Source organism: Mercenaria mercenaria, chromosome 13, assembly GCF_021730395.1.
Source record: "Mercenaria mercenaria strain notata chromosome 13, MADL_Memer_1, whole genome shotgun sequence".
Lineage (NCBI taxonomy): Eukaryota > Metazoa > Mollusca > Bivalvia > Venerida > Veneridae > Mercenaria > Mercenaria mercenaria.
The window spans coordinates 76,765,633-76,775,156 of record NC_069373.1 but is presented as its reverse complement, the minus strand read 5'-3'; the positions used below and the strand labels follow the sequence as shown (position 1 = coordinate 76,775,156).

The following is a 9,524-nucleotide window of genomic DNA, read 5'->3' as shown; positions in this document are numbered from 1 at the left end:
TTCATGAATTATTCCCCTTTTTACTTAGAATTTTAGGTTAAAGTTTTGATGCACTTTCACTCTGTCTCTGTTATTACTGAATGGATTTGATTCAAACTTGAAATAGTTGTTCAACATCATCACCCACACCATATGATGCAAGGTGCATAACTCTGGCACCAATTTTTCATTAATTATTCCCCCTTTTTACTTAGAATTTTAGGTTAAAGTTTTGATGCACTTTCACTCTGTCTCTGTTATTACTGAATGGATTTGATTCAAACTTAAAATAGTTGATCAACATCAACACCCACACTATATGACACAAGCTGCATAACTCTGGCACCAATATTTAATGGATTATGACCCTTTTTGCTTAGAATATACTTATATAGTGTTTTGATACATTTTATCTTTACCTCTCTTATTACTTTAAGTTGATATTTTTGACATAGACTCGGGCTATTGTGCAATATCTTCATCCACAATTGGAGTCATTAAACACTCCAGTGACAGCTCTAGTTTCCTCAGATGTGCCCAATTTCACTATCCAGCATCGAAATAGTCGAGCGCGCTGTCTCCTATGACAGCTCTTGTCTTTTTAATTGTTATTATTGATCTATGCACTTTAAGATGAGACATTTAAACTGAGAATCTTCAAGAAATGAATCTTTTTCATGCTTAATGTTCAGATAAAAATCAAAATGTGCATATACCTCCTGATGGTAATGTGATAATGTTTCACCTGTTATGCTTTATTACATCTTTCATAAGTATGAGCATTTTTTAAAGTAAAACAATTACAAGGTATCAAACACTATTATTTATTTTGTTGAGTTTTACATCAAATGACACAATTTTGATGGTGAAGGAATATATCGCAAGGTACCCTTCCTTGCATTATTATAGACATGGGCTGGCACCAGGGTAGAACCACTCACCTCCCATAAGCCAGCTGGATGACTTCCTCACATGAAAGAATTCTACTCCCCAAGTGAAGATTTGAACCCACAGCAGTAAGGGGCAAGTAAACCCAAGTCAGTGATCTTAACCACTCAACTACAGAGTAATCTTTTTACAACTTACCAATTTGTGCCAGAGTAAAACTATCAATTTTGTATCACTTACAGTGCTAGCCCTTTACATATTAATAAACCACTTATGAGTTCTCCTTACTAAATGTACTTTAAGGAGTTACTGCCCTTTTGAAATAATCCTATATATATATAACATATTATAAATATATAATTTAATTCAGTGTACATCATATCCTTTAAAACATAATTAAATCCATCAAGTATATCCCTCTGGCTTTAGTACTTAAAAAATGATCAGTCAGTCAGTTATTCCCCTTGCATCTGCTATATAGCAAAATCATGCACAGCTAAGGGAGGTAATAAAAAAAATGAATTGAAAAGTACTTTCTACCATGTGAATCAATATTCAGACCTTAGATATACACACAAGAAAAAATTTATTGAAAATAACATTTAACATTTAGTAATGGACCTATTTTATGTTCGCAACAAAATTGTGTAACAATGGCATTTTCAGCCTTTCAGTAAGTACATGCATAGAAATTGTCTTGAGATCTTGCAAGATTTTATTCTACCTTTTCTTTCAGTACTTTGTTGTGTGGTTTTACAACACTTCCAAAAACATAGAAAATTCCGATAAATAAGCACTAGTATGGGAATGTATTTTAGGATGACATTCATCTATTAGAGAAAACATTTGGCAAGAACAGGCAGGAACCAGTATAATTAGCAGTGAGAATTCCTGGCTATTAACATTTCAACGAAATCATTTATCTTCATTAATACTTGAGAAAATTAAACAAAGAAAACAGATTTACTCACATTTCTGTATGTTGGAAGAAACAGACCCCTAGACAACACATAAAAGAGGAACTGAACAGTTAGGAGCTGCAGGAAATCCAAAACTGAGGCTAAAAGTTATGTTGTATGATCTTATAACACCTACCCTCATACAGGGATCTTTATGAGGAATGTCCACAATTTTCGGCCATTAGCCGCTAATTACCAGTGTTGTTATTTGACCCGGACACCCCTATCTGACCCTAGAGGTCCTTGTTATTGATAGTCATGCATGCCCAGTGGGGAGTCCAGCTAATCTCTCCTCTAGGTGATAATAACATCAGAAGGATGTCCTATCTTAGTAATTAATATCTCATGTATAAAATTTCTGAAATATTCTAGGCTGAAAATTTGTCTGGTAACAACATTTCAGGGGCTGTCTCTGAAAATGATAGTCACTCATAACCAGATAATTTGTTTAATTTTGTTCAGTAAAATTTTTTACAATTAATTTAATCAAGTGCTAGATTATCATTCAAATTTTTCTTAAAATGGTAGAGAGGATATGATTTTATTCTTTATTATACAATTTTCATGCCCTAAGTTACAAGAGAAATGGTCTGTATAAAAGTAAAATATGATAGAAATTAGGTCCAACAAGAAATATTTTGAAAAGAGTATCACCTTACAACAAACAATCCTGACTAAATTTACATATCCTACTTAGTAGACTTAAGACTGAAACACTTTTGACATCGTCGAACAACCTTGTCATAAGCAAATAAAAGCTCCTAATACACATCGCACAAGCACTTTGTAGATAGTATCCAGATGTTATTAGACTTTGGCCTAACGGGTTTCGCGGACACTTCTTACTGTCGTACACATTCATGATAGTTATTTAAAATATCTGAAAAAGTATAGAATGCCTTATGCATACATGAATTGATTTTAACGTCTAAGTTGACTAATGCCTTTAGCTAACTTGACCTGGTATGTGTGTGTGACACGTCTTATCTTGTACACATTCAAAAGCAAGTTATTAAAATATCCATCGATAAAGATATGATCGGAAACAGAATATGCACTATCTTTAACAGTCTAGTAGAAATGACTTGACATTTGAACTACGGACCTGATCTTGTGCGCACTGCTATTGATCATTTACTGTAAATGGTACATCATATGACAAGTTGATTTGAATGATCCATCCATCGATGAACAAGATTGGACCTGAGGATTAACTAGACATCAATAGGATATGCTTTAAGTTTAGTTGAATTGTAACTGAGTTAGGATTGCTCGCAGCTGATAGATTTTTCTTTTTTTTATTTGGTAACTGACATATCCAATTATTTTAACATCATCCTAGAAAATCTAGAATGACTGGCTTTTGTCTTTATGAACACAAGAAAAACGAAAAAATATCATAGAAATATCTTAATTATCAGTCTAGTGGCTAGTCTATAACTGAGTCTCCTGATGCAAAAATTTACTAAGATTAAAACTTTGACAGAATAATACATTTTGTCAAACTGAAAGAAATTCTTGTAATTGGCAATTAGAAATTATTATGATGCAAGTCAAATAATCCCATTTTTTTCATTTTGAAGTAAATTTAGGAGTCTCCAATTTCTACCGAATATGGAAAACAGGATACAATCATAGAAAACAGTCCGCCATCTTAATCTATCATGTCGGGGAGAGAGAAAAACCCGTAATTTGTATGATGTTTATAATAATCATCCCCTGATTTATCATACACTGTCACCCCAATATCGAGAAGTCAACTCCTGCCAATGGCTATTCCCGCACACCATAAATTACAAATTATTGAACTTGTGAACAAAGGCATTTTTTCGTAACGACGTTGATTTCAATTTACCAACATAGTAGCCTAAAGTAATTATTTAGTAATGAAAAATTGACGGCACTTAGAAAAAAAAATTCCATCATTTTTATTTGCATAAGAATGTCTAAAACACATTCCAAGACACTTTGGGGGAAAATACTTAAGTGAGTTGCTTTCCACAATATTTCAAGAAAAAATAATTTTAGACAATTTTTTTTTTCTAATTATCACAGTGGGTAGGACGTAAATAGTGTCTTTCCGTGGTTGCGTCTATCGGGTAAATATGGTGGATTTTGTTGACAAATAATCACCCTAGCGTGGATATTTTGCCAAGCATATGAGTTTTTCTTTTACTTTGGAAACATTGCATGCGTGCATTCTGTAAGTTTCTTTAAAATCCTTCAAGCACAGAGCGGACACGAAACAAGGTCATATGACCTTTGACCCTTAAGTGTGACCTTAGCCTTGAAGTGAGCCATCAAGAACATGCGCTCTGCATGTCGTCTTGATGTGATGAAAATTTGTGTCAAGTTTCTTCAAAATCCTTCAAGGAGTTCAAGAGTTACAGAGCGGACACAAAATTGCTAACAGACTAATGAATGGACGGACAGACGGACCTGCCAAATATCTTTAAAATCCTTCTAGTAGTTCAAGAGTTACAGAGCAGATACGAAACAAAGTCATATGACCGTTGACCCATAATTGTGACCTTGACCTTGAAGTAAGCCATCAAGAACATGCACTCTGCATGTCGTCTCTATGTGGTTAACATTTGTGCCAAGTTTCTTCGAAATCCTTCAAGGGGTTCAAGAGTTACACAGTGGACAGGAAATTGCTAACGGACAGACAGACAGATGGACACCAGCGTCATAACATAATACATCCCTTCAAGCGTATAAAAAGTAATTTACTACAAAAATTAAGAATGCTGATTTACAATCCGCTGGATATAAATTGATCATGGTTGCCATAGGTATGGGCGACTGTTAGTAATTCTAGTGGGAGGACAGCGCAAGATACAGAAGATGCTCCAATTCTAGAAGTTTCCCTGAGTCTTTAGTATGCCAGGCAGCACCCATACACAGGACTTTTATTCCAATGTCTGATGGATGAGCAGGCGGATCAGAATCACAATTCCTGGATGTGTACTCATACACGGACAGTGTTACCACTGGACCTCAACTGTAAATATTACAAATAATGCTCTCTTTTAATAAATATTTGATTTAAACAAACAACATCTTTACCAATAATCTATCTGACCATTACATGTTCTACAGTACTGTCCCTTATGGTGAATACTTAAAATATTCTCAAAAAGTTGTCCCCCTTTAACAATAAATGCCATTTGTAAAGAAATAAAAATAAACAATTGCTGATCACTACATTCAACCTAGTTATGTGAAATTTCAGCTTTGGGACATTATTGCAAATGCATCAAAACCAATATAATTATGTAACAGTTTTTCGAAAATTGTGAGTTTTTAAAGGTGCTGAACTGTCCAAAAGTGAGGCCAATTTATGCAGTCCTTTTCCAGAATTAAATGTAAACACCAGTAAACTGACGTAATATACATGTTTCAAATGCTGTTCAATTTTCATATGAAACAACCCTTTCTTTCTATGATTTGATGTTCTTAGAATTTTTTTCTCAAAATGTAAGGCTAACTGTTAATTTCCTTTTACAATTTGATGTACACTGACAGACACACCTCTTTAAAGTATAATAATAAAAGAAACGTGTAATGAACTAATTATTTTGAACTGACTCTTTAATAACATGAATTTCATTAATTAAGGTCAGCTTTATATTCAATTAGCAGCAACCTATTTATAAAACATTAACTATTTTCTTCACTTTATTTGCAATATTATACAGTAGCACATAAAATTAATGTTTTTCCAAGCTGATTTTCCCAAAATTAACATTATAATAACTCCATCTAATCCCTTCCCAGGATTCTAAATCTTTCAAACATCTGTTTCTCAGATGGCAAAAATCATATGGTTCATCTAAAAAATGATACTGAATCTTTCTAATTGGATGAACATTTTTCTGGAATTATTTTTGAAGAAGTGTCTGGTACATACCAAACATTTTTGCAGGCTGAACAGTCAGCTGACCAGAACGGTACAGAGATCCTAGCTGATACTTGCAAATTTATGATTGGGGGGGAGGGTGAGTATGCATTTTTCTTTAAAGATATCCAATGGCTATCTTTCATTAAATCTTCAAATATAGAAAATCCTCACCAAATAGATTTAACTCTACTAAATATATAAATTAATTGTATGCGTGTAGAGCTTAAAATTCATAATAAAATGTCACATAGTAACACTGTAAAATTGATTGGAAGTCTGTATGTTATCTGCACAGTTTTTCCACAAAAGAGCAGTTAGTAGACTAGCCACTAGACTGATAATAATTGATAATAACTATATTTCTATATTTTTCCCTTTTTTGACAAATTCAATTTCATAGAGACAAAAGCCAATCTATTTTAGAGATGATGTTGAAATTATTATTATGATATTGGACATAGGATATAGACTGACTCAGTTCACTACATTCAATCATAAAAAAGTAAAAAGATATATCATAGTCTAGGAGCTAGTCTAAGCAGTTAGGTGTAGTGTTTGAGAAAAGTAGTATGAACTATTGGCAGACACTTTCACAATTTCATATTTGTTATATTCTAGATGCTTGATGCAAAGAAAGGAATATCAACTTCAAACTGACACTACTCTTTTTATTATACCAGATTTGTTGAGCGCCCTTTTCATATGTAATATACATTCAAAGGCGCTTTACAATTAAACATGTGACACATCGCAGATATGTAGGAAAATAACAAAACATGACATATGCAACCACAAAACTGAAACTGAACAATTTGATTAAACACCTTTTTTATAAATGATATTTTCAATGGCGTTGTACATAATAATAAACAAGAGCTGTCTCCATAGAATGACACATGCCCCCGATGGCACTTTGAATGAATAGTTATGGCCAATGTTAGAGTTTAGGACCTTTGACCTACGGACCTGGATCTTGCGCACGACACGTCTCTTACTGTGGTACCATCCATGCCCAATATTTTTAAAATCCAAGCATGAATGACCAAAGTATGGACCGGACACACCCATCAATGCACTATGTTGAAATATGACCTTTAATGTCTAAGTTTGACCTTGACCTTGAGCTACGACCTGGGTCTTGCGCACGACACGTCGTCTTACTGTGGTACACATTTATGCCAAGTATTGAAAATCCATCCATGATTACAAGATATGGACCGGACACGAATGCACTATCATGAAAAATGACCTTAACGTCTAAGTGTGACCTTGACCTTTGAGCTACGGACCTGGGTCTTGCACGCGACACTCGTCTTACTGTGGTACACATTCATGCCAAGTTATTTGAAATCCATCCATGGATGACAAAGAATGGACCGACACGCCAACTATCATGAAAAATGACTTAACGTCTAAGTGTGACCTTGACCTTGACTACGGACCTGGTCTTTCGCGCGACACGTCGTCTTACTGTGGTACACATTCATGCCAAGTTATTTGAAAATCCATCCATCGATGACAAAGATATGGACCGGACTCGAAAATTGCGGACAGACTGACAGACCGACAAACTGACAGACGGTTCAAAAACATATGCCTCCCTTCGGGGCATAAAAATAATAGTTTACAACAATATCATAAATGAACAATGATAATATTACAGCTTATGTAACAAACAGCCATGACCGCACCCCCCACCCCCGAGGTCGTTTACCCTATTGCCAATACCAGTGCTTTAAACATCTGTACGCCCAGACGGGCTGCATATAGTGTTCAACCTCCGTAAATGATGCCATCATGTACTGTTTTAGATAGAAATACCACACATTTCAAGTGAAACTCAAGTCTTGCGAAAAACACACACATACACGTCATAACCCTTAAAATATGCCATGATGAAATAAAAGATGGATTGTCAATTTAGTTAATTACATGATGAATTGTACAGTCAAGAGATCTTCGTCAGCAACAAGTGACTTGCTGTAGTTCTGTATTACAAAAATAACATGCAAGTTTTGAAAGAAAACAGTCACATGGTATAAGCTTATAAAAATTGCAAGGTTTTGAGAGCTCTTTTGAATGAATTAAGTGATGAATCTTTTCTGAGATTGTCAGGGAGAGAGTTCCATAGTTTGCAGCGGCAACCCTGAAACTTCTATCCCCGTAGGTAACCAGTCGACTTTTTTGTGGCACAAGGGTTGTTGCTGCATTTGCTGACCTCAGATTTCTAGTTGGCACGTACACCTCCAGTAAGTCTCTCATATACACCGGCGACTGTCCATGCAAGGCCTTGAATGTTTGAATGAGAATTTTGTATTTGATTCTATCTTGTATTTGAAGCCAATGAAGATCTTTAAGGATTGGTGTTATATGTTCAAAATGGGTTGTTTTCGTAATAAGACATGCAGCTGTGTTTTGGACATTTTGCAGTTTGCTCGTTGTTGCTTTTGGCATGCCGTACAAAAGAGCATTGCAGTAATCTAATCGTGAGGTCACAAGCGAGTATATCAGGCTTTTTGTGGCTTCAGTTGTCAAATATGGTCGAATATGACCAACGTGTCGTATTTGGCCGTAGCATGTTCAAGTCACAGAATTAACATGATGGTCCATGTGCATGTTCGAATCAAGCGTAGCACCAAGGTTTTGAACAGTTTTTGATGGTCTTATGCTCGATTTGCCAACTTTCAGTTCTAGATTTTCAACATGTTTGGAGTGTTTTTGACTCGAAAAAAGAATTACTTCAGTTTTGTCTGCATTCAATTTTAACATGTTTGAATTCATCCACCAGATGATTTCTTTTAGGCATTGTTCAACTCGTGTGATTGTGGCTGCATTTGATGCTTGGTCAACTGGTTTAAACGATAGATAGAGTTGGGAGTCATCTGCATAAAAGTGTAACTCTTCTTAGTAACTGACATTTAGAGGAAAAAAGTAGTCCGACATTTGAGAAAAAATAGTCACATAAGTACATTTAAATGACATTCATATCAAAAGTAAAATGCAGTATTTCACAGCATTAACTGACATGTAAATCTATTTCTAATAACAGGATGTTCCTAATTCCTTGAACTGAACAAAAGGAAAACAAAATCAGGATTGATTTACAGAGGTTTAGCCATGATTTAATCCAAATTTAAGGAAGCTAAAATCTCTAACAAAAATCTCTACAAATCCATTTGATCCCCAATAAATCAGCCTCCCTTCCCAATCAAGAGTGCTTTCCAGTAATGTTGTATTGTTTAGTTGACAAATATTTGAATTCTTCTATTGCCGGAGGCCCCTGCGACCCCAAAACTAATTTTGCAATGGTTTAGTTATGAGGCAATCAAGATGTGCAAACAATGGCGCATGTTTGTGTGAAAATTTGTCAGATTTGTTTCACAATTTTATGAGAAGAATTCTCGAACAGTAATGAAAAATAAAAACTTGTACAGAAAGTGTTGACTTGTTCGCAAAAACGCACTCATAATCAGGCATAAATACGATGTAACAATCTGTCTCGAAGTTTTCACACGGCATCAACGTGTTATTTGCATGACTTTTGTTTCTTCAGCAGCTTATAAACGTAAATAAACTGAATGGTTACCATAGTAACATTTAAAAATCATTTTTACTCTTCTTTGCATGAAATTTTGACCTTCCGAAAAAAAATAAAAATAAAAATGGCAGTTTGTGTGCTTCTGTCGCATGTAAAAAGTCTTAGTTATATCAAATACAACTCACAGTTCCTGGACAATGAACAAAGAATTTTAAGATTTTCTATCAATACATTCCTTGTTTGGGACTTATTTTCA

The 9,524-nt window shown here is 34.7% G+C and overlaps 1 long non-coding RNA gene across 1 annotated transcript in view; it reads right to left on the bottom strand.

Annotated features, from left to right (window-relative positions):
* Positions 1-4,589: 4,589 nt before the first annotated feature.
* Positions 4,590-9,524, bottom strand: part of LOC123528724 (uncharacterized) — a 33,010-nt gene continuing 28,075 nt past the window's right edge. The window contains exon 3 of the long non-coding RNA XR_006682020.2: positions 4,590-4,830. This is a non-coding gene — a long non-coding RNA (uncharacterized LOC123528724). The remainder of the gene's footprint in view (positions 4,831-9,524) is intronic.